This window comes from Podarcis bocagei (genome assembly GCF_964188305.1).
Source record: "Podarcis bocagei genome assembly, chromosome: W".
Classification (NCBI taxonomy): Eukaryota; Metazoa; Chordata; class Lepidosauria; order Squamata; family Lacertidae; genus Podarcis; species Podarcis bocagei.
Window position 1 is genome coordinate 44,186,959 of NC_138131.1, and position 24,794 is coordinate 44,211,752.

General features: G+C 45.0%; 1 pseudogene across 1 annotated transcript in view; it reads right to left on the reverse strand.

Moving 5' to 3' along the window:
• Positions 1-14,494, reverse strand: part of LOC308578338 (protein CIMAP1C-like) — a 40,919-nt pseudogene extending 26,425 nt beyond the window's left edge. The window contains exons 1-4 of the transcript in view: positions 14,383-14,494; positions 11,654-11,823; positions 4,487-4,597; positions 3,753-3,866 (exon numbers count right to left, since the gene is read on the reverse strand). The product of the transcript in view is annotated as a protein CIMAP1C-like (transcript). The remainder of the gene's footprint in view (positions 1-3,752; positions 3,867-4,486; positions 4,598-11,653; positions 11,824-14,382) is intronic.
• Positions 14,495-24,794: the final 10,300 nt, after the last annotated feature.

The following is a 24,794-nucleotide window of genomic DNA, read 5'->3' on the forward strand; positions in this document are numbered from 1 at the left end:
GATTTCCAACTGCTGCTCTCTGAGTCCCCTCTGGTCCCTTCTACCTGGGGTGTCCCCCTAGGCGCCCCCCTTGCTCTGACCACTGGCGCCCCTTTCTGTGAATCTTCCGATTCACTGGAAAGACTCAGAGATCTCGGGCCGCTGTCATCGCTCATATTACCTCCGGATTCCTCCCCCTCGCTCTCTGTTTCCTCCCTTTCCTGTGCCTCTGCTCCTGAACCCCTGACAGCAGCGTTTGCCAAATCTCACGCGCGCATTGCAAATTCTGAATATGCACGAGTTGATCATCTGAGATACACAGAATTATGGCCGTCCTGGCTCTCACATTCTGTGAATTCCAACCTGGCGTTGGTGCAGCAGGGATGGGGTTTTCAATCACCCCAAAAATCCTCTGATTCTGAAGCAGGGCTTTCATCTTTACAGACCATGAGGAATAATTGTCATTAGTCAGTGGAGGTGGGTAAGGTAAGCCTCCTCCCTTCTTGGCATCCATTTTGAATCCAAGCCTCAGCTCTCACTCTCGAGCCTGTAAAATTCCAAGAGTCTATTGGCTGTTTACTGCCTCACTTGGCAGTTAAACACAGGCTGTTTTGAAAGTCCTTTCAAGAGCAGTGAGATATTAGACAAAACAAACGCTGTTTACCAGCCTCTCACAGTCCCAGCCCCTCTTCCGTTGTTGGCCGGTAACTTTCCACTTTACTGACGTTTCGTTGCTTAGCAACTGGACATTCCAGGCTTATCAAGACTCAGGTATGCGAAATATGTGGCTCTCTTTCAGTGCTGGTTTCATCCAAAAGCAGACACTCAGTGAACCGAAGAATGTCTCAATTCGCGTTCACTCTCACAGCCATAAAATTAGCATACCTTAGGGGTTCCGTTGCTCAGCAAAAACACCTCCTCCGGTGCTTCCATCCGCACGCTACCATATCTTCCTTATCTCCTTGCAGAGGATGAAGTACGCTCCATCAACCTCTCTTGTTGCTTTCATGGATCAAAACCATCCTCTGCTACCAGATGTTGGGAATCAAGCCTTTATTAGGAGAAACTGGCAACTCTCTAGGCACCCGGCTTGATCTCCTGATGACCTCCCTGTCTGCATTCCCCAGCAGGATACAGGCTAGGTCGTGATAGGCGATCCTTCTCAGCGTGAGAAGAACACCCCCCCTCTTTCCTGCCCCCCCCCAGGCAGGGGAAAGAGATAGACAGAAACGTATTTACATGCCTTTATTTCTGTCTTTGCAGCGTTACAGAAAAACACGACTGCTCTCTTCAAACTCCAACAGCCGAGAGACAAACTCCACCTGTACTTCCTGTACAGCTCATATTACGCTCTCAGCTAATTCCGGTGCTCTCTGCACTGTTAATTGACTGTCCCTCTGTTTCCCACGGAACAGTCCCAACATTCCCATTATGTTTTGCTTTCAAGCTACCAGCTCGCTGCCGCATTGCTTCTATATTGTAACAGATACATCATATCCTACAGGAGCACAGGAGGAGGCAGGAATGATGGATGTAAAATCTGACAGGTGAGAAACATTGAGGCTTAAAGAGAAGGAGCAATCTGCCATGCAGGGTTTGTTTGTTTTTTAAGTTGCTGTTTTACTTGCTAATGTTAGGAGTAAAAAAAACCCACTTATTGATCTATTAGTAGATCCCAAGCTTCCATTGATGTTTCTCAAACGAAAGGGAAAAGCATTCCCCATGTATTTGCTACAATACTCTGCTCCTCCTTGTAGATGACAAGCCTTGCATATTCTCTCTCTCTTTCTCTCTCTAAATTTGAGAATTCTATTTGTTCTTAAGCTGAATCATTTGTAAACTGTTGTGATTTTGAGGATGTTGGAGGAAGAGGCACTATCCTCCTTGCCTTGACTGAAAATCCCCCCCACTTTTAAAAATCATGGCATTGTCCTCCAATCTCCTCTTCTAGCAGCCTTTCCAACTAAGTTCATCACCTGTGGAGTTAAGAGTGCACTGCTATTAATCTCTTCCATGACATCTTCCCTTGCAATTCACTGTCATTTACTGTTAATTCCATAGGTACCCTCCAGACTACTTCCTAGATTATGACTCTAAAGCAACATGACCCTCTTGTTTTCCCTTATGCTGTTTTTGGTGGCTCTCCTTTCTGTCCGTTCATCAGCCACATGCTCAACATCTTATGGTCCCTTGGCATCAGGAAGATGAGACTTCCAGCGTGATTGACCAGAATGCTGCAACATGATTGCTGGCAGGAGTGAGACCTTGTCAGCATATAACACCTGTGCTCAAAGATCTGCACTGGCTGCTGATTTGCTACCAGGCCAGGTTCAAGGTGTTACTATTGATATATATAGCACATGGAAGAACCCTTTGCCTAGAGGACTGCCCTCTGTAAAGTAGGACACTTAGACACCCTAATGGTAAAAAGTGTTTTTCAACCCAGTTGACTTGGTGGAACACCAATCAGGAAAACTATATTTCCCCCAGTTCCTTGAATGCCCCTTTATCCAGAGCAGCCCCACTCGGTCAAGGCCAATAGCTGGAAAGCAATAGGGATCACACACACACATGGAATGAATGGAGGGATGGATGGGCGTCACAGACACTTTTAAACTACACTTTGATATCACCCCAGACAATCTCCCACATCAAACAGCCCACTTAGGTAAGGTCTCTGTACATAGCTGGTTTTCCTGTCTGGTTCTTGAAAACCCCCTACTCAGAAATATTTTTTTAATCAAAGAGTGAATAAACTTTTACAGCCTATGGACAACACTCCCATGCAGTCAACCTTCCAGGGCCTGCAAACCAGTGGGGCTGGGACAAACAGTGAGTGTGGCTGATAAAAAAAGAGGGTGAGGCCACCTGTCTCTTTTTCATATGCTTCTCTCTGTAGTGCCAGATCTAGGGCAGTGCAGGCTGTTCCCCTGCTCAGGGTGCTGAGCCAAGGGGGCATAAAATAATAATAATAGTAATAATAATATTGGTAGTAGCAATAATAATAGTAATAATAATAGTAATAATTAATACTTATATTCATGTGGGTACCTACTGAGAAACCCCATTAAAAAGCAACTGTACCAAAAGGAATTACTGTGGAAATAAAATATATTGGGGGAAGTGCCAAATTTTGTCCTCACTTAGAAAACCGTATTACCAAAGTCTACCCCTGCTCTCTGTCATTCATACACAAATCCACATGCATGCAGGTAAAAGGTAAATGTAAGGTAAAGGACCTTACATACATAGTCAAAGGCGTCTATGCGGTGTGGCGCTCATCTCACTTCAGGCTGAAGGAGCAGACAGCTTTCTGGGTCATGTGGCCAGCATTCTGGTGCACCGGGACACTGTGATAGAAGCCAGAGTGCATGGAAACGCCGTTTACCTCCCCCCTGGAGCAGTACCTATTTATCCACTTGCACAGGTATGCTTTCAAGCTGCGAGATTGGCAGAAGCTGGAACAGAGCAACAGGAGCTCACCCTGTCTCAGGGATTCGAACCACCAACCTTCTGCTCAGCAAGCCCAAGAGACTCAGTGGTTTAAGACCACAGCTCCACACATAATGCTCCCACACATCCATTTTCATGCATAACACACCTGCTCATTCACTCACACTCATTCTTTTTCATTCCCTCTCTTTCATGTTCAGGGATTGACCAACAAGCCTTCTTTGCACAAGGTGAGAAAGAAACATTTTCATCACAAAATTGCACAGATGCCACTCCAGCCCCATCTTGACCATCATAGTATCTCTCATCTTTCAACTTACATGCCCGCTTTCTCTCTTGCACCATGCGGAATGAAACTGGTCTCCATATCCCTAGACGGGAAATGCTTGGGTCCACATAGTAGCAGGGCCCAGGACTCTCCGTGATCGAGATCACTTGCAAAGGAAAGAAGAATTGTCTGCATGAGGCATGGTGTGGATTCTGAGCTATTTAGCTTGGTTGCAATGACTGACTTCCTATCCGATATCAATTAAAGGCACCCACTAGCTAGATAGCAGTGAATATGTTAAGCTCCGCCCCCCTGCACCTCCATTCCTGTTATCCTTCAACATGGCTTAAGTGTAGATCATCCTCTTCCCACTAAGGTCCACAGCTGTACAACTGAGAACCCTGATTTTTGTGCAACCATAATAATCAGCAGTATAAGACCCTCCAGCCCTTGCTGGACTACAACTCCTATCATTCTTGACCATGCTGACTGGGGCTGATGGGAGTTGTAGTCAAGAAACAACTACATTAGCCCCCTACATGCAGTGCCATTGATCCAGTTGGAATGGAAACTTTGGAAAGCCACCCAGCTCTTGATCATGGATCACCCAGGTCCCATCAACTGTGGCCCCGATAATTAGAGAGTCCCAAAAACACAGGTTGTCAATCTCTGTTCAAATGTTTTGCCAGCAAATTTAACAGTTGTTTAGCCAGCTTCACCCTGTGGGTCAGTTAATGCTGTTGGGAAAACCCAAATAACACAGAACCTAACTTGTCAGCATCTTACATCTTTCACTGGATTTCACACGCATTGTGTAGGCTGGCTCAGCATACTTGGTGAAGTCATGGTCCTTAATGCCAGTGAGAGGCTACCTACCATACTTCCCAGGTCCTGGCCCTGCAAGAGAACCACAAGGGGGGGAGGAATAAAATAATGGGAAGACAACCCGGAACCATTAGCATTTGCAGATTATGAGCTGCCACACTGGGTAAAAGGGCAAAATGGAATAATATATTGTGTTGAATAATATATTGAATAATATATTGGGTTTTGGAGCTACAGCTCTCTAGGTGTTGTTGTTGTTGTTGTTTAGTAGTTTAGTCGTGTCCGACTCTTCGTGACCCCATGGACCAGAGCATGCTGGGCACTCCTGTCTTCCACTGCCTCCCGCAGTTTGATCAGACTCATGTTTGTAGCTTCGAGAACACTGTCCAACCATCTCATCCTCCGTCGTCCCCTTCTCCTTGTGCCCTCCATCTTTCCCAACATCAGGGTCTTTTCCAGGGAGTCTTCTCATGAGGTGGCCAAAGTATTGGAGCCTCAGCTTCACAATCTGTCCTTCCAGTGAGCACTCAGGGCTAATTTCCTTAAGAATGGATGTGTTTGATCTCCAGGTGTTGCTGCACTGCAACTCCCATCATCTCTGACCACTGAACCAGACTGGCTGGGGCTGATGGAAGTCCCACAACATACTTTTCTTCTCCCTCTGGTAAAATCTCGCTAGCCTTGGGCCAGGATATTTGCATTGCAATAGGAAGTGAGCATTACAAGGCACCTGAATTCTTCTGTGGCTCGGACTATAATTCAAGCCAGAGAAGATTTCCCATTTTACTCAACCACCTATGCTCTGCCTGTACTTTCCCAACCCCCTTCCTTCATCCCCTTTAAACAAGCGTTACCCTGGTAGGACAACAGCAGTGGTGACATACCAGCCACAGGAAAAGGAAAACAAAAGAAAAAAAATATTATTAGCCTGACTCCCTCCTTTGGCAATCTTCACAGAACTCTAGCCCAATGGTTGCCATCAATTTGATTTGAATAAATTTTATAATGAAATGATTTTAGAATGTTGTATTATTTTATTGTTGTTAGCTGCCCTGAGCCCAGCTTCGGCTGGGGAGGGCGGGATATAAATAAAATTTATTATTTATTATTATTTATTAACAAGGAAATATGCACTGTCTCGCATGCTAGCAGTACTCTTGGAAGAAAGTTCTGATGGTGACTGAGAAATGTAGATCAGTTTCCTTCTTTGGTTTCCACAAGAACAAAAAAGGAACCCTGATGGGAGGCGGCGTCAAGATGGCGATGAGGTAAGACGCATTTGCCGGAGTTCATCTCGAATCCTCTTTAAAATCTGTGTTGTGGCTCCCAGCCTTGCAAGTTTTTGCTGAAGATTGTATCAGGGTGTTGGAGCCCATGCCAAGAGTTCACATTGTTGATAACTGTAAAGCCTGCATCGTAAATCAGCTTTAATGAGCAGATAATTGTATTCTCCGGCAGCCTTGGAAGCAGCCTTCGACTTACTGGCTCTCCGCCAGCTCACATTCAGTTGTTGTTTTTATTTCTACCACTTTTTACTACCTTTCTACCACTTTTTACTACCTTTTAAGCACCGCTATTTTAAAAGACTTATAACGATGGGCCAAGGCAAACGCCTAAGGGATTGTGACGAGGCTCTGCCCTCCCCAAGAGCCAAACAATTAAAAACCGACCCCCCCGTGCCTGGCAAACGGAGTGACCCCATTGAATTCTGCTATAGGGTGAAAACTCAGAACTGTTTCTACCCTCTAACGTCTCCAGAAACAATGTCAACACCAGAGGAATTATTTTTACCTCAGATTAAATCTGCGGACGGCAAGCTTGGAGGAAGAGGGTGTGTCCCACTGAGGGTGGTGCAGGACGCCGGAGCTGAGGACTGCGCAAGACAAGAACAACATGAACATCTCCATCTTGTGGTCAGAACCCTTAATTGCATATTCAAGAAGATTGATGTGCTATCCTCCCAGCTATGTAACCTCGAACAGAAAATTGATAACTCCTGGTCAAAGTTTAAACCAACTGTAGACACAGGGGAATTGAAGTGCCAGAGGTCCATACCTTCAACCAAAAAAAGAAGTGTGATCCCTAAATATAAACCAAATCCTGCACTGAAACACCAAGCGTTGTCCCTACAACCTAAGAAAATCTGCCTAAACATCGGGGCAGGGTCACCAAGGTGGCTTACTCTGAGTGGGGTTAAAAAGCATCTAAGCAATCTCCTAAACATAGAAATCTCACAATGTGATCTCATTGCAGTATTACCCTTGAACCAGCACCTCAGGCAACAGAAAGTGATGCTTGCGTTTTACTCTCCAAGGATCCCTTCAGCTATCATCAGGCAGAAATCACTCTTGGCTAGGTATGATATCATCCCAACAAGAGTTTTTATGGATAGCATGATCCACCCCCTTCTACTTGCCGGTCACGGCACGGAGCGGACTCTGTCGGAGAGGTCGGGAGTACCTCAGGACATTGAGCCTCCTCTCCCGGAGGATATCCACCCGCACCGAAACTGGATTTACCCTACGCCCCCACGAGCTCTAAAGAAACCCACTGGCGCAAGTAATTCTCTGACCCCGCCGGAGGAAAGAGAGCTTTTAGCCACCTTTGGCGACCTTCCAACGAGAGAATAACAAGAAATAATTGATAGACTAGAAGTACTTAATCATCAGCTCATACATGTCCAGAAGAACGGAAAAGTTCTGCCCACTTTTCAGGACTACCCTGCCAGCTTTTCGGAGTCGTGTTTTAAGGAAGCAGGAAGTCTTCCTCACCTTAGTCCTGCTCCTAAACCCATGTCTCCCCCATTTGTGGGCAAAACCCACCGACGCCTGGCAGACCCAGGTCTTGCCCCACAAGTTGGCCTCTCACCTCAACTCTTGATAAATTTTGACTCGCCCTCCAAGAGTCCCCCGCTGAGGAGTGTATCTCAGAGTTCCTTCCACCAAAACAATTCCTTACCATCTAATCCATCAATGCCGGAACTGGAGTCCTCTTATTCCCCTGAGCGGCATAGACCCGACATACAAACGGTACCAGTACGCCAAGCATCCCCTGTACCTTCACCAGCATCAGGTCATGGGAGTGCTCCACCTACATCAAAAAATGGCCCGGATTTGATTGAAGACCCGGCCGGACATATAAATCAAATGGTTTCATTGGCGACCTTCAGCCCTCGCGGTGGGGCAGTCTCAGCAAATCCTGTGGAGTTTCCCACTGAAGTGTCCACCCTTGGGTTACCCAGCGGGAGACCCGTTTTGTCGCCTCAGTCAGAATACTTCACTACCAACTTCAAGACTAGGTACCTTCAGCAGGTGCCTGCCATGCAAAGTAAAATAACTGACTTTTTTGCGGGGTCTGCCCTGCCTCCAAAGGACTCACATCTCTCCCTGAAATGACAGCGAATTGGGCACAACAGGAACTCCCCCCTATCAGTCCTCAGCTGGAACATTGCGGGCTGGAGGGGGAAAAAACTTGACCCAGAATTTCTGGAGTATATTAACCTGTTTCATATCATCTTGCTCCAAGAATCGTGGGAAGTAGAGAAAATTTCCCTAAATGGCTTTGAGCTTCTAGAACTCCCTGCCTGCCCCTCCCTGAAAGGAGGCCGCCCTAAAGGGGGCCTAATAATAGGCATCTCCCTCAACCTACATTCTAAACTTACTCTAGTACAGGCCTTGCCTCCTTACGCCCTTACTGGACTGATTGCGGGGGAAAAGATCTCACTTCTAGTTACAAATGCTTACTTGCCACCTGGGGGCTCTTCCTCCGAACTGGGCTCTAAATGGGGCTCGCTAGAAGAGCATTTGCTCTCATGCTATGTTAAGTTTCCTAACACCCCGGCCATAATAGGTGGCGATTTTAATGCCCGCACAGCAGCAAATTGGGACTCGCTAACCAAAGCCAAATGGTGGGTTACCCCAAACCTTGATAATTATGAGCTGGAACATATCATGAGGAGAACTTCTAAAGACCAACGAGTTAACGAGGCTGGAGTACTCCTCTATCAAATGGCCATCCGTTTAAATCTGGTCCCCCTAAATGGAACATGCCTCCCTGATATTCCAGGGGATTTCACTCATCTGAGCGTTAAATCAAACAGCGTTCTCGATTACCTGCTGGTTTCCAGTGATATACTTAAGTGTATCTCCACCTTTAAGATCGAGAATGTACAATCTAGTGACCATCTTCCCCTTGTAGCCAAGCTCTCCCTGAACTGTCAGTCAGAGGCCCATAGACATGCGACCCAGATGGTAACCAACGAATCTCTCCAAGTAAGAGGAATCAAATGGTCGGAGACCCAGGCTCAAAGGTATCAGGAATTCTTTCAAAAAGAAATCCTCGGGCCCCATTCCAACATAGACTCTGCCTCAGACGAGTATAGCATAGTGTTGAAACGCTTCCACCACCATACGACTGATCTTACGTCCTTCTTCAGGCTACCACCCAAAATATTAAATCGAAACGAGTATACTTACGGTGCCCCCTGGTATAATTCTCAGTGTAAACAAGCAAGACAGCGCCTCCGTGCTATATATAATGTGTACAAGACCTCCGATGCATCTACTCTGCCAGCTAGTTATGCACAAGCCAAGCAAGTTTACAAACGCACGCAGAAAACTGCCAAACGCGAGTGGCAACACAATCGCTGGCAGGCCTTGATTACTGCTTCAAAACCACATAGATCCAGGGAATTCTGGTCTTTGATTAACAGAAGGGCGAGGAAATTCCCAAGGGCAGTCATCCCAGCACCGACATGGGAATTGTTCCTGAAGAAATGTTTCTCACAGGCAGATGCTCCCTCCGACCATCTGATGCATCTGTTTTCCCACCTACCTATTTGGCCTCCCACCGATCCGGACGAAATAGCCAAGCTAATAGCCCAGCTGAAACCGGGCAAAGCCCCAGGGCCCGACCTGATCCCTGCTGAAGCCATCAAACTACACCCAAAATGGTGGGCTGACATCTTGGCCAAAACCTTCGACGCAATCAACGCTTCTGGTCTCATCCCCAAAATATGGAAGGAGGCCATTATAGTACCAATTCATAAAAAAGGTTCTCCAATGGAGCCGGAAAACTACCGTAACATCAGCCTCCTTTCGATCATAGGGAAAATTTATGCCAGCTTTTTGCTGACTAAACTATTGCGATGGGCAGACGAGACTAATCAGATTGGTCACGAACAAGCAGGGTTCAGAATTAAACGTTCAACAACTGATCATGCGATAGTTCTTTACCATCTGGCACGGAAGTACTCGTCCCCCCCCCCCCCCGGGGCTACCTTTGTGCTGCCTTCTTAGATCTAAAGGCAGCCTTTGACAGCGTTCCTAGAAATATTCTTTGGGAGAAACTTGCAAAACAGGGCATCGATAGAAGACTCTTATGGCTTATAAGCCAGCTCCACGAAGGTACCCTTGCCAGAGTGAGACTTACTCCTGCGGGCGACCTCACAAATTCGATTCCAATAAACAAGGGAGTGCGCCAAGGATGTATATTAGCTCCCTGCCTATTCAACCTATTCATCAGCGACATGCGAGCACCCCTAGTCAACTCATCTCCAAGTACACACGCGCCTAGACTAGCGGATTACCGCTGTCCACTCCTTTTATACGCGGACGACGCGGTAATTCTATCTTATACACGTGTTGGACTAACCAGAGCTCTGAAGATCTTTGCCACGTACTGTCAACTCAACCAATTAACCATCAACCATGCTAAATCTAAGATTCTGATTTTCGCCAGAAGTCGGAGATTATACAAATGGAAGCTTGGTGGAGCAAAAATAGAGCAAGTCCTAAAATTTCAATACCTAGGAGTTATTTTTCAACACAATTTGGGGTGGAAAGCACAAATTCAACACCTACTCAACAAGGCCAAAACTCTGTCATATGCGCTCCTCCGATTTTTCTTTTCGGATGGAGCTTTGCAATGTTCCCTCGGCCCTAAAGGTGTTCAAGGCAAAAGTGGTTCCCGTGCTTGCTTATGCTGCCCCGCTCTGGGCCGTGATGACAGATCTTGCTCCTCTTGAGACTTTGCAAAACCAATTCCTACGTCGGCTCCTAATGCTCCCCCTGTGCGTAAGCAACGCAGCCATCCGATTAGAATTGAAGATCGCATCCTTAGAAACTTGCCTGTGGAAGCAAGTCTTCAATTATTGGTTATCATTGTGGCACAGATTACCAGACCATTACCTTGTCCAATGCCTATGGCGAGATGAATTCTCCAGCCTTTGGACTAGTAGAATTCATGCCAAACTCCTGAGTTATGGAATCTCTCCCCTAGATTCCCTAAAACTAGATCAAATCACTGCTCAAAGACTGATCCGCCAAAGACTGGACGACATCGATTTACAGCGAAATTATACGCTGGGGGGAGGTGTTTGTTCGCCCCAGAACATTGGTATCACTTTAACTTACTGCGTTCCATCATACCTCTCCTCCCTTTCGTCTGTTGCCCATAGGCTGGCCTTCACCAAGGCGAGGTTTAACGTTTTCCCCTCTAATGTCCTGAGACATAGATTCTCAAAGGGCCAAGCCTCCGCCATGTGCGAATGTGATAAGGAGACGCCGGAGTCGCTTCAGCACATTATGTTCACTTGCCCCTTGTTCAATGTGCCACGGGCAAATTTGTTGGGATTAATCATACAGAAGCTAGAGGGTACCCCACCAAAATTCCACCTTGCCCAAATCTTGCAGGATAAGGACATCCATACGACACTGAAAGTGGCTAGGTTCCTGGTCGCTGTCCTTACCCAAAAGCACTGCCAAGGAGCACTACAAGTTAATTAAGGTGCAGCATGTCATTCCTTCCTTCCATTCCATACTACAGTATTTTATTGTTATAGTGGTGTTTTAGTGGCTGTTTTTTCCCACGTGCAAAAACTGTTATTTATGTCTTGTTTTTATCTGTATGGGCCTACGGCCGCAATAAAATTTCTTTGAAATTTCTTTGAACCCTGATGGATCAAGCCAGCCAGCCACCGAGTCCAGCATCCTGTTCTCACAGGGGCTAACCAGATGCCAGAGGGTCTTTCAACAATGCTGTTGAACACATCCAGACTGGCAAAGATATAGGTACCTCTGTATTCCTGATCTCCTTCTCTCTCTTGCCCCATCTATTCCCACAGCTCACCTTTATACTTGGCACTGATGGACGCATACTGCTTCTTGATGGCCGGCACTCTGGCTGGATGCTTAGAGATACCAGAAAGACAACTAACAGGCTGAGCTGCACCTTTGGCTCTGGAAGTCGGCATTGGAGTGTGCCCACTGCAGTGGGGAGTCGTATGTGTCACCAGTGCTCTGGGGAATGAAAGTAAATGAATGAATGCAAGTCCAACCTGCAATAAAATGTTGCACCATGGAGTGTTGCAGCTCAGGGTTCCAGCTACTCCGTTCTACCCCACCCCAAACAGTATTCAATTTCCAATAAGTATGCTAAGTTCACATTGGGCTATTTGGGGAGGGGGGAGTGTTCTCCTCTGAGGGATCCTATCCTATCCTATCCTATCCTATCCTATCCTATCCTATCTTCAAACCTTGCCGTTTTCTCCAGGCTTGCTGAGCCCTCCGTCTTGCACAGATGGTGCTGTTTTGGCCACATAAGGACCATAAGTGCTAAAAGAATGGAGATTGCTGCTTGTTTATGTGATTTAACGGCATGTACCTAGGCCAGGGTAGCCAACATCCCAAGAGCTTGTTGGACTCCAACTCCCATCAGCCCCAGTCACCATGGGATGATGGGAGTTTTAGTCCAACAACAGACAGAGAAGAGCCCCTTTGCAGCCCCTGCACTGTAAGGGCTAAGGGAATGAGGGTGAATCCAGAGGTCTGTGTGCCTTTGTTTATTTAAACCAGGAATGGGAGGCTCAGCCCAGGAGCCACATGCCACCAACCAGACCTCTCTCTCTCTGACCATTAGCACTCTCTCCAGGTCACAAGCCTCCCTGCCCCTGCTTTGTGCCCTCTTCAAGTGCTTTTGCCTGGCTGGAATGTGAGATCAAAGCCTCTTGCTTTCCTGAATGAAGATGGGGGCAGGGGTAGGTATAGAAACTTGGAGGGTATGTGGAGCTGGATTATAGCCTAATGCACAAAGAGTCCCTCCTGTTGCTCCACCCAGTTTTTGTATCTAACCCCATTCAACACTGGTACATGGCCCTCAGATGGTTATCAAATATGGCCCTTGCACTAAAAAAAAAAGCTTATCGACCCCTGATTTTACTGCCCCCCCCAGCCTGCCTTTCAACAACAAGGTCCCCAAGGCAGCTCAGAACAATTTAAAATGAACAACATGGAATGAAATTGCAACCATAAAATATAATTGCAAGCAGCTCAAGCAACAGTACCACGATCCCAAACAGCAGAAGGAAAACAATAGAAATGATTAATAGCAAAATAGCCATGTAGAAAACACACCAAAAGAAACATGCAAGGGGAACCAGCAGGCAGGAGTTGGGGAAATAGTTTCATGTGTGTTGATAGCATTAAGCAAAGCCCCAATAAACAGTGCTTAGTTTAACTATGGAACTCCCTCCCACAGGAGGCAGTGCTGACCACCAACATGGATGGCTTTTAAAGAGGACTGGATAAATTCACAGAGGAGGATAAAGCTATCAATGACAACTAGTCAGGACAACAGTGGAATTTGCTGCCAAGGAGTGTGGTGGAGTCTCCTTCTTTGGAGGTCTTTAAGCAGAGGCTTGACAACCATATGTCAGGAGTGCTCTGATGGTGTTTCCTGCTTGGCAGGGGGTTGGACTCGATGGCCCTTGTGGTCTCTTCCAACTCTATGATTCTATGATTCTATGATTCTATGACTACGTCCTGCTTCTGAATACCAGCTGCTGGAAACATGGGAGGAGAGTGCTTGGATCCTGCTTGCAGGTTTCCCACAGGCATCTGGTTGGTCACTGTGAGAACAGAATGCTGAACTAGATGCCCTTTGGCCAGATCCAACAGATTCTTATGTTCTTACGTTCTTATTTGTTCGCAGCAAAGCACACTCACCATTGATGTGTGGAATTTGCTGCCACAAGACTTGTTGAACCTAGGATAACTCAGTTGGTGCAGCATGGGACTCTTAATCTCAGGGTCATGGGTTCGAGCACCATGTTGGGTAAAAGATTCTTGCATGGCAGGGGGTTGGACTAGATGACACTCATGGGCCTTCCCAACTCTACAGTTCTGTGATTCAATGATGGACGAAAGGCTAGATAGGGATCTCCATCCTTTTCAGTAACATGCATTTGGGGACCCATTTCTTCATCATTGACCATATATTTGCATGGTGGAAGTCCTGACCCACCAGCTGAAGACCTAGATGGCATTGAAGGGGGAGTATTTATTTAGCTAGTTGTTTTCTTACATTTATATCCTGCTTATATTTGGCATGAGTAAGCTGTCACCTGCCCTTTTCCAGGTACCAAAATACTGATTCCAGACATTCCAAGCATAAGTCTGACCCTTCCCCCCGGAAAACCACAACTGTGTCCACCCTAATCCCAGAGCCCTTCAGGACAGAGGAGCAGAATGAAGGGAGCACCCCCTCCAGAGCATGAGACCAGGCCTGATCCCTCACCCTGAGCACTTTGGAGGGGGTGGGGAATAAAACTTAAATACAGGGCACAAAAACAATGCCTTTTGTCATCTCCTTGTAGTGGCATGGTCTGTGGGGCAGCATTTGGAGAATACAAACAATTTCTTCTGTGTCTTTCTAATTCTCTGGAGTTTCTAAGAGAGGTGGCAACTGGCCTTTGCATTGCTATGCTCCCTAACCCTAATCATGCTAATACACAGCAAACAAAGGTCTTAGGATTTCAGTTACCAATCAAAGTAGCAATTGGTTGTGTCAGTCACCCATACCGCTGATGCTGCTTCTCTGGATGGAATGGAAATCTGGATGTAGATTTCAATAAGGAGTGGGGATGTTACTCAGCTTTCCAATTCCTCCTCTACCCCCTCCTTTTTGGAACATAAACAATGCCTCATGTCGCAATTCGCTCCCAGGTTGCCCAGGCGATGCTGATGCAAGTGTGGAACCAGACTTGTTTATTTCCATATTACCATGGTTCTGGCAGAATACTCTCCCTCTCCCTCCCTCCCTCTCTCTCTCTCTCTCTCTCTCTCTCTCTCTCTCTCTCTCTCTCTCTCTCTCTCTCTTTGTGTGCTGCTAATACAAGTCCTCCTTCCTTGCAAGTTACCAGCCCGGGGGGGGGGGGGGAGAGCCACAAGCCCAAAATACCACATTTTGTTTCATAAGACCCATGGGCATAGCTAAGGGGGGCGGGGACAGAGGGCAGCTGCTCCCTATCAAATAAAACAATAGAAATACTTAACTGACCAATCATGTCATTTCTGCCCCGCTAACAAAAGTCCTCGCTATGCCCATGCTAAGACCATGTTCCCCATTCCTTTGCCTTCATATGATATAGTATTCATTGATTTTTTTGGTTCCATTTTTTCGTTTTATTTGCAGCATTTGTATTCTAACCTTTCCCCATTCCCAGGAGCTCAGAGAGGGGTGTTTGCACAGGCTGCCTGGGCAACAATGACCACATCCCAGTTAAAATGAAACAAAAAGTCCAGAAAGCATAAAAAAATGAACCTCAAAGCAAAAGAGAATGTTTCTCAATATGAACAGAGGGATGGAGAGGAAATTCAGTTCCCTTAACATGAAACTGACCCAATTCACCCTTCCTTAAACAAGAGGCACACTGAAACACAGCTTTCTTTTGAAATTTGCACTTCTTGGAATTTTGCCACATGGTTCTCCAACAAAAAACAATGTGGACATACTGTCAGGGAACTGACATCGGAGCAGAGGGGAGAGGCGAGGCTCCCGGACTCTGCAGGAGAGGGGACAAGTAAGGGAAGAGAGAGAACGTCATCTGGGGAAGGAAGTCCAGGTGACACCAGGAAGAAGGGAGAGGCAGAGAGCAGCTCGGACGTGAGGCTCCGAGACTCTTCCAGTGAAGTCAGTGTGGAGGGTGGAGGACCACCACTCGGCACGCCCACTCTGCGCAGAAGGCTTCCGCGCAGAGAGGCGAGGCGAAGGTTGTCCGTTAAGGAATTCTTTTTTAAAAAAAAATAAAATATTTATTGCAATTTTTTAAATAACGAACAAACCACCAAACATATAAAATACCATCACCATACAGACAGAAAAAGTCAAAGCAAAGTTAAGAAATAAACAAAGAATAAAAGAAGAATACATATAAAACACAGTTGTTCATAAGTCATATTTTCATAATCTTTGGACTTCCTCGCATCACCCTTCCCTGCGTTCTCAGTCACATAGTTATAGTCAGCAATTTATTACCTTATTTCAATTCTTATTTTGTAAATCTCAGATATTATGTCCCAACTTTTAAATAACTTTATCGTAAATTAAACTGCTTGATTTAAACATAATATTGCTTCAAATTTCATCATTTCCTTAAACCTCACTTATTCTCATATATTTTACAACAAAGTTTCTACTGCCGTGTTACTTTCAATCGTGCATTCTCCTAACATTCATACAGTTTGTAGTGTTTTTGTAAATAGTCTTTAAATTTTTTCCAATCCTCTTCCACCGTCTCTTCTCCCAGGTCCCGGATTCTGCCAGTCATTTCAGCCAGTTCCATGTAGTCTATCAGTTGCGTCTGCCATTCTTCCAGTGTGGGTAAATCTTGGGTCTTCCAGTGCTTTGCAATGAGTATTCTTGCTGCTGTTGTTGCATACATAAAAAAGGTTCTATCTTTCTTTAACACCCCTTGGCCGACAATGCCCAAAAGGAAGGCCTCTGGTTTCTTAAGGAAGGTATACTTAAATACCTTTTTTAACTCATTATAGATCATTTCCCAGAAAGCCTTTACTTCCGGTCGGCGCCAGCGTTAATGGCGGTCCTCTTTCCGAGCTCCGGAGGAGGACTGCTCCACGAGTTCGGGTCTGACCCGCTACGGCAAGTGGGGGACCCCTAAAATCACAGGCGCGGATGCCTGTGAACAAGGAGACTCGGTGGGCACCAGAAGCGCCCCCCTTTACTGCCTTTTTAAAGGCTCCGGAACGGCATCGGGAGAGCGCGGTGCTGAGAGTCGCTACCCAGCCCGCAGAGTGAAGCCGCGTCGCCATTGACGGAGAGCGCCGATTCCTTCCTGCAAATTGAATTCGGATTGAATGACTATCGGGAACTTTTAAATTTAAATTGGAAATTTGGCCGGAAACGGGGGAGGTTAAAATCAAGGAAGTCTGCCTTCCCCCGACTGCATGACAGATGAAGCAACGAAAAACAAAGAGCTGCATCTGAAGGGAAATAATAGGACTATTTAAGTCTGGCATTTGGATATAAATCTCCTCTCTAGCAGGCAGGGGCAGAGGGGAGGGAAAGTAACCTCATTAACCTGCATGATTTTTGAAAGAGAAAAACTTTCCGCTGCCTCAATCCCCTGAGACAGACTGTCAAAATAAGATACCAGGACAGTGAAAAGATTTTAGAAACTTGTTACAAGGCTACATAGTTGAGGACTTAACTGATACAAAGTTTTGGGGTTTTGCTGCTACAATATACCAGACTGGACTGTGTTGACAGAGAAACTACATAGAAAAAGTGTTGCAGCATTTATATTGAAGTTTCCTGGTTTCTTTGTTCTATATTCCTTGTTTCCTTCACTTGGACATTATGTTTTGCCCCCTCTAGAGGGCTGAGAAGTAACAGTTGCAGAATAACAGATTAAGACAGTGGGATTTTCCATTTGGAAATTGTTCCTGTGAGAACGTCCTTGGGACATGAGTGGCCCAGCAGAGGAGATAACTACGAGAGCTAAAGCAAAACAGCAGCAACAGCAACAGAAGAAAAGAGGCTCAATATCAAGTTTAACACCGACAGGTGCAGCTGGGCAGGAAAAAGTGACGGCTGTCTCCATGGAGTCAATGACACAGGCGTTACTCAAGATAAATCAATCCCTGGAAGCTTTGACACAGCAGAGTACAGAAAATTCACAAAAACTAACAGAATTAACAGCAAGGCTGGATTTGAATACGAAAAGTGTGATATCCAACACAGAATCTATAAATAAACTGATTGAAGAAAACTCGGCAACACGTAAAATCGCAGAGGATGCCAGAAAGATTGCTGAGGAGACACAGGAAAAATTAGAACCGTTTTCTAAAAAAGTGTATGAACATGATGCGGCCTTGTCTTTGATGGAATTACAGAGAAAGGAGAGAAATTTGAAATTAAGACTAATTCCTGAAAGTGAAGGAGACAGCCTTGTGGAGTTCCTTACACAAGAGTTTTCTGACTTTTGGCAGGAAGAATTGGAGGAAGAAGAATTTAAGATAATAACAGCATTTAGACTGGGCAGGAGACAAAACAGAAAGACTCCGAGGGATTGCCTGATTACTTTCAGATCCAAGGAAGAAAGAGACAAAATACTGAAACTACATTACCAAAAGGCCTTGGAAATTGGAAATTCTCATATACAGATTTTTAAGGACATCCCTAAATATATTTTGGAGGTGAGAACCTTCTATAAAGATCTGGTCTACCTGCTGAAAAAGAACAACATACTCTTCAGGTGGGAGTTTCCACAAGGACTGTCCTTTAACTACAAGGGAAAGAAGGTGAAAATAAAAACAATTCAAGACAAAGGGAAATTCTTGGAGAGAAACCACGAGGATCTGCAGAAGGGAACGGTAGACCCAATCTCAGAGCAAAAAAGAGTAGTGGACATTCTGAATCTATCATTTGGGCTTAAACCACCACCATCAGAGGAAGAGCAACAACTTGGAGCGGTAGGAGGAGTAAGTGACAAATAACAAGATGGCCCTGCAATTCCTTAGTTGGAATTGTAATGGGCTGAACATGCCCACGAAAAGACGCCAAGTTTTTCATATTTTGAAAAGAGAACAATTGGATTTGATCTGTTTACAAGAAACCCATGTGACCAGGGTACACAGAAAACTACTTATAAATAAAAGATTAGGACAAGAATTCATCTCATCGGACAAAGTTAAGAAAAGAGGAGTAGTGATTTATGCAAAAGAGAAATTGGCCCCAAAAATGATGTTTAAAGATGAACAAGGAAGATGCCTGGCAGTGGAAATACAAGTACAAGGAGAAAAATTGTTAATAGTTGGAATCTATGCACCAAATGAAGGGAAGGCGGAATTCTTCAAGAAGTTGCATGAAACTCTGATGGATTATTTGGACTATAACGTAGTAATTATGGGAGATATGAATGGTGTGGTTTCTACAAATATGGACAAGGCACAAAGACTGACAATCTCCAAGGAAGGGAGACTTCCGAAGACCTTCTTTGAAATGACTGAAAATATGGACTTAATAGATATTTGGAGAACAAGGAACCCTCTCGAGAGAGAGAGGGAACTTTTTTCTCTCAAGCAATGATGACCTGGACCAGAATCGACCAAATTTGGATTACTAGTGGGATGGCTCCAAAGATTAAAAAAATAGAAATCTGCCCAAAGACTTGCTCCGACCATAACGCCGTGAAGATGGAGATGAAACTTACAACAACTGGTAAATTCAGATGGAGGATGAATGACACCCTGTTTCGAGACGAGGAGATCCACAGAAAGGCCCAAAAAACCTTAAAGGACTATTTTGAAATAAATTTAAAGGCTGATGTAGAAAAAAGAGTGATCTGGGACGCAAGCAAAGCTGTGATGCGAGGATTTTTGATTCAACAAAATTCAATAAAAAAGAGAAAGCAAAATGAGAAGAAGGAAAAGATCCTGGAAAAGATAAAAGAAGGAGAGAAAAGATTAAGATCAAAACCAAAGTCCCAGGAGATTTTGAGAGAGATCAAGCTATATCAAACACAATATATGGAATTGATGAATCAAGAGATTGAGTGGAAGATAAAGCAAATGAGACAAAAGACATTTGAATCGGCAGATAAATGTGGTAAACTTCTCGCCTGGCAATTGAAGAAGAGACAGAAACTAAATACAGTTACAAATCTAGAAGTGGATGGAAAGAATATATCCAAACCCAACAAGATTAGAAATTGTTTCCTGAGTTATTTTAAAAAGTTATATTCACAAGGATCACAGAATGAAGAGGACATAGATGAATTCCTTAAAAAATATGGATTACAAAAAATCTCTCATCAAAGTAAGGTGGATCTAAATCAGAGAATAACAGAACAAGAGATAGAGGGTGCCATTCAGAACATGCAATTGGGCAAATCTCCAGGACCAGATGGACTGACTTCCAGATACTACAAAGCTTTGAAGGAGTGGTTGGTGCAACCGCTAAAGGAAGTCTGTAATGAGATTTTAGAGGGGAAAAGGGCGCCAGAATCGTGGAAAGAAGCGTATATTACACTCATACCAAAGACAGAGACTGAAAAGACTCAACTTAAGAACTACCGCCCAATATCATTACTTAATGTGGATTACAAAATTTTTGCAGACATTTTGGCAAAAAGATTGAAAAGAGTGTTGATGGAGAAAATTCATAAGGACCAAGCAGCCTTTCTCCCTAAAAGGCATTTATCAGACAATGTGAGGAACATAATCGACATTTTGGAACTACTAGAGGTGAATATAAACACTAAAGCAGTTCTGATTTTTGTGGACGCGGAGAAAGCCTTTGACAATATCTCTTGGAGTTTTATGAAAAAGAATCTTCATGGGATGGGGGTAGGCCAAGGATTTGAGAATGGTATGGGTGCGATATATTCTGAACAAAAAGCTTGAGTGTAAAGTTGTTTAAAGTATCTCTGGAAGCACTTTCTAATCTCCACAGGATTCTGAATGTTTTTCCCTTCAATCTCTAAGTTGGTAACCGTATTTAGTTTTTGTCTCTTTTTCAGCTGCCATGCTAACAGCTTTCCACATTTATTTGCCGATTCAAATGATCTTTGTTTCATTAACTTGATTTTCCACTCCACTTCCTGATTTATCAATTTAGAGTATTGTACTTGGTAGAGTTTAGTTTCTCTCAGAATCTCCTTTGACTTCGGTTTCGATCTTAACTTTTTCTCGCATTCCCTAATTTTCTCCAAAATCTTTTCCTTTTTCTCGTTCTGTGCTCTTTTCTTTATGGTGTTCTGTTGTATCAGAAACCCCCTCATTACAGCTTTACTTGCATCCCAGATTACTCTTTTTTCCACCGTGGTGTTCAAATTTATTTCAAAATAGTCCTTCAAAGCTTTTTGGGCCTTTTTGATAATCTCCTGATCTCTGAGCAGGGTGTCATTCATCTTCCATCTAAAGGAGCCGGTTGTAGTTAGTCTCATATCCATCTTTACTGCGTTATGGTCGGAGCAAGTCTTTGGGCAGATTTCCACTTTTCTGATCTTGGGTGCCAGACCTCTAGTTATCCAGATTTGGTCGATTCTTGTCCATGTCAGTTGGGCTTCAGAAAAGAATGTTCCCTCTCTTCCTAGGGGTTTTTTTGTCCTCCAGATATAAATCAAGTCCATATTGTCAGTCAGTTCAAAAAAAGTTTTAGGTAGTCTGCCATCTTTTGTCAAGCTTTGGCCATGTGACTTATCCATATTTGTAGACACCACCCCATTCATATCTCCCATCATAATGATGTTATTATAGTCCAGATAGTCCAGCATTGTCTCATGCAGCTTCTTATAAAATTCTGATTTCCCTTCGTTCGGTGCATAGATTCCCAGTATCAAGAACTTTTCACCCTGGGTTTGAATTTCGATTGCCAAAATTCTTCCTTGTTCATCTTTAAAAAGGAATTTTGGTGATAGGCTCTCCTTTGCATAAATCACCACTCCTCTCTTTTTGACTCGGTCTGATGAAATAAATTCTTGGCCTAATCTTTTGTTAATTAACACTTTTCTGTGGAGCCTAGTCACATGTGTTTCCTGTAGGCAAATAATGTCCAATTGTTCTTTCTTTAATATATGGAATATCCTTCTCCTTTTTTCCGGGGAATTTCCACCATTAATGTTCCAGCTAAGAAGTTGCAGAGACATCCTGGGCGAGTCTGTTATTCTGTAGAGGGTGGTGTTTCTTTCTTCTGTTCCTCAGATCCCAAAGGTGTAGGTGCAGGCGGTGGCGGTGACCAAGCCTCAGGCCCTGTAATCACTTTCTGAAGGTCTTCTCCGTAATCATGCAGGAACTTATCTTTATCCTCGGGTGTTTTAATTTTCACCTTCTTCCCTCTGAATGTGAAAGATAATCCTTGAGGAAATTCCCACCTGAAAAGGATTGAGTTACTTCTCAACAGTTTGGTTAGTTCTGTATAGGTGGTTCTTAGATCCAAAAGTTGTTTAGGGATATCTTTGTAAAGTTCCGCTCTCCTTCCCTGGATTACAAGTGATTTTTCGTAATGTAAACTTAGTATTTTATCCTTCTCTTCCTTAGATCTCAAAGTAATCAAACAGTCTCTGGGTCTGTCCTTCCTTGCTACTCTTCCAAGTCTGAAGGCACTAACGATTTTAAAGTCCTTGTCTTCCTCCAAGTTCCAAAACTTGGAAAGTTCTTTTGTCAAATATTCCGTTAAATTCCCTTGTTCCAGTTCTAAAATTGATCTCAGCCTCAGATTATTTTCCCGACTGCGTAATTCAATCATAGACAGGTAGGCCTGATGTTCACCAATCTGTTTAGTCAGTGGTTTAACCTCCTCCTTCACTGCTTCCACTTTCTGGTTAACTTCCTCAGCCAATTTACGATTCTCTGTGGTAGCTTTACGATTCTCTGTAGTAGCTTCAAAAAGCTTCCCAATTGATTGTGCATGTAAGGTCACTTGTTCAGTTAATTTATTTAGGCTGGCAGTATTTTGGTCAATCTTTGCCGATTGTACATCCACTTTTTTGTCCAATGTTTCCAACTTCTCCAAGATTTTGTCTAGTACTGATTCGTTTCCTCCAGCTGCCATGCCTTCTGATAAAGTCAGCTCAGTTTCTAATTCTTGTGTTCCCAAAACAGTAGGAACAGATGATCTGCGCAACTGGGAAGTTAATGTTGATTGAGTTAATTGTTTAGCTTTAGCTTTGGCCGATCTTGTTTTCCCAGTGCCACTCATTCCACTCCTGTCTGCGTACCAAGGTCAGATTTAGTATGCTCCCATGGGAATCCACAAGCCCAGAGAGTAAACAACAAGTTAAAGGAAGAAAAAAGAGAAAAAACAAGTCCCAACCAGTTGTAAATCCAAAATCCACCAGGGGGAGTTCAAACAAATCTTGAGGAGAACAAAGGAAATTTTTCCAATAGTTGTTCCAAAGCGTAAAAGCTTAAAAAAGTTTTGCCAAAATCCAACAGTATCCAACCACTCATAAATTTCAAGAAAGACCTTCCGCTCTTCTTTATAGCCAGCAGAGTGAGTCCTTATTTAAACAAAGTTTCAGGAAAAGTGCCAGATAATAGTGTTTCAAAGTAGCTAGTCCAGTAACACTCAAAAGTAACAGTTCAGAGTAGCAAAAATCAAGTCCGCAAACTGACAGCTCTAATAGTTTGGCAGTCAAGTACCTGGGTTTCTTTAAATAATTTTGTAAATCCACAGGGAGAGGAAAAACTAAGTTCAAAGCAAAGCAGAAAAAAAGTTTAAATCCCTTAGTACCTATAGCGACAGTTCAGGTCATGCACGAAATTGAAACTTTTAAATTCCTCTTCAAAGGCTTCAGATCAAAGTAATTCTTATGCTGGAGGAAATTTAGGAGACACCCACTCACGGATTCTGCTAGCGACTGAGCAGCAGCGCAAAGGGCTGCTCAGTCAGGGAAAGACACAACCACACCTAAGCGGTTTGGAACGGCTGGAGATTTACACACAAGCAACCCCATTTCCCGTGACAGCAATCCGTGAGTCCTTTACGTTGCTTGTGTGCAAGAGGACCGGGGTACAGTCATGAGTCAAACCGGAGGAGCCGGCGCAGGAGAGGGGGCCAAAGGCGGACAGAGTCTGGAGGAGAGAAACCGAGACTTGGAGCAGCAACTGGCTCTACTAGCGGCGCGGCTGGATGAAAGGAGGACACATGACGCCCAGGGGAAGATTACCCCCATCGCAAGAAAGGTACGGGGACTTGTGCGGACTTTTGGGGGCAACCCCAGAGATTACAACGCTTTTAAGACTGAAGTGCAGTATGCGCTGGATCTGCAGCACGATGACTTTGCCGACGATGGGGGAAGAGTCGCTTTCGTGGTAGGGCACCTGCAGGGGAGGGCCAGAGATTGGGTCCGACCCTTAATGGCGGCGGAGAACGCGGCTTTGAAGGACCTGAGAAAGTTTTTTAGCGTGATGGATCACATGTTCGTGAGCGATGTTGAAGAGAGTGTGACTCGTAAAGAACTGATGGGGTGCAAACAAGGAAACCAGTCAGTGAGAGAGTACTGGTCGAGATTTGCTATGCTGATCCATAAACCTGGGTGGGATCTGAGTTCTCAACCAGTACAAATGTTATTTGAGGAGGGCTTATCCTCTTGGGTGAGAGACGAACTTTCCCGCTCACCCCGCCCGGAATCGATGGACCAGCTGACCAAGTTGGCGCTCGCTGTAGGAGTCCGACAAGAGACGCGCTCTCTGGAAAGGCGGGAAGGGAGAGCAGAGCGTTGGCATGACAACCGCATTCCAGACATGCCAGCGTCTACTGTGCCACCCGAGGAGCCAATGGAGATTGGAGAAGCGAGCGTGCGCGGGTTTTCAAACTCCAGCGAGGTGCGTAAGAAGGAGGGGAAAACCAGTAAGAGGTGTTTCCTATGCCAGCAGCCGGGACATTTTGCCAGAGTATGCCCTCAGAAGAAGGCGTGGCAAGGAATGGTGGGGGCAGTGGGGAGTGAGGAGGAAAAAAAAGAGGCGCCGGGAAACGGCCGTGCTTGGCTGCAGGAAGGAGGGCACAGCAGCCAGGCGAGCAACCAGTAGTAGTGCCCAAACCAGACCCCCCCCCCGAGCAGCCATCGCAATAGAGGTGGTGCTAGAACTCCCAAACGGACACCCCATCAAAGTGAAGGCGCTGCTGGATTCAGGCAGCTCTTGCAACTTCTTTAGCAAGGATTTTGCGCTAGAACACCAGCTACAGGTGGTGCCTCTAGAACATCCCCTGCAAGTAACCACGATAGATGGGAGAGAACTTTTGGGAGGGGAAGTGACCCACCAGACCCCGCCCATGAAAATGACAGTTTCCAGACACACTGAGACAATTGTCTTTCACGTAGCCACCTTAGCAGGACCACCTATCATACTGGGAATGAGTTGGCTGGCACTGCACGACCCAGTAGTAGGGTGGCACCAGCGGACAGTCACCTTTGGGTCAGCTCACTGCGTAGAGCATTGCCACGGAAGTGAAGGCCTGAGGATGGCAG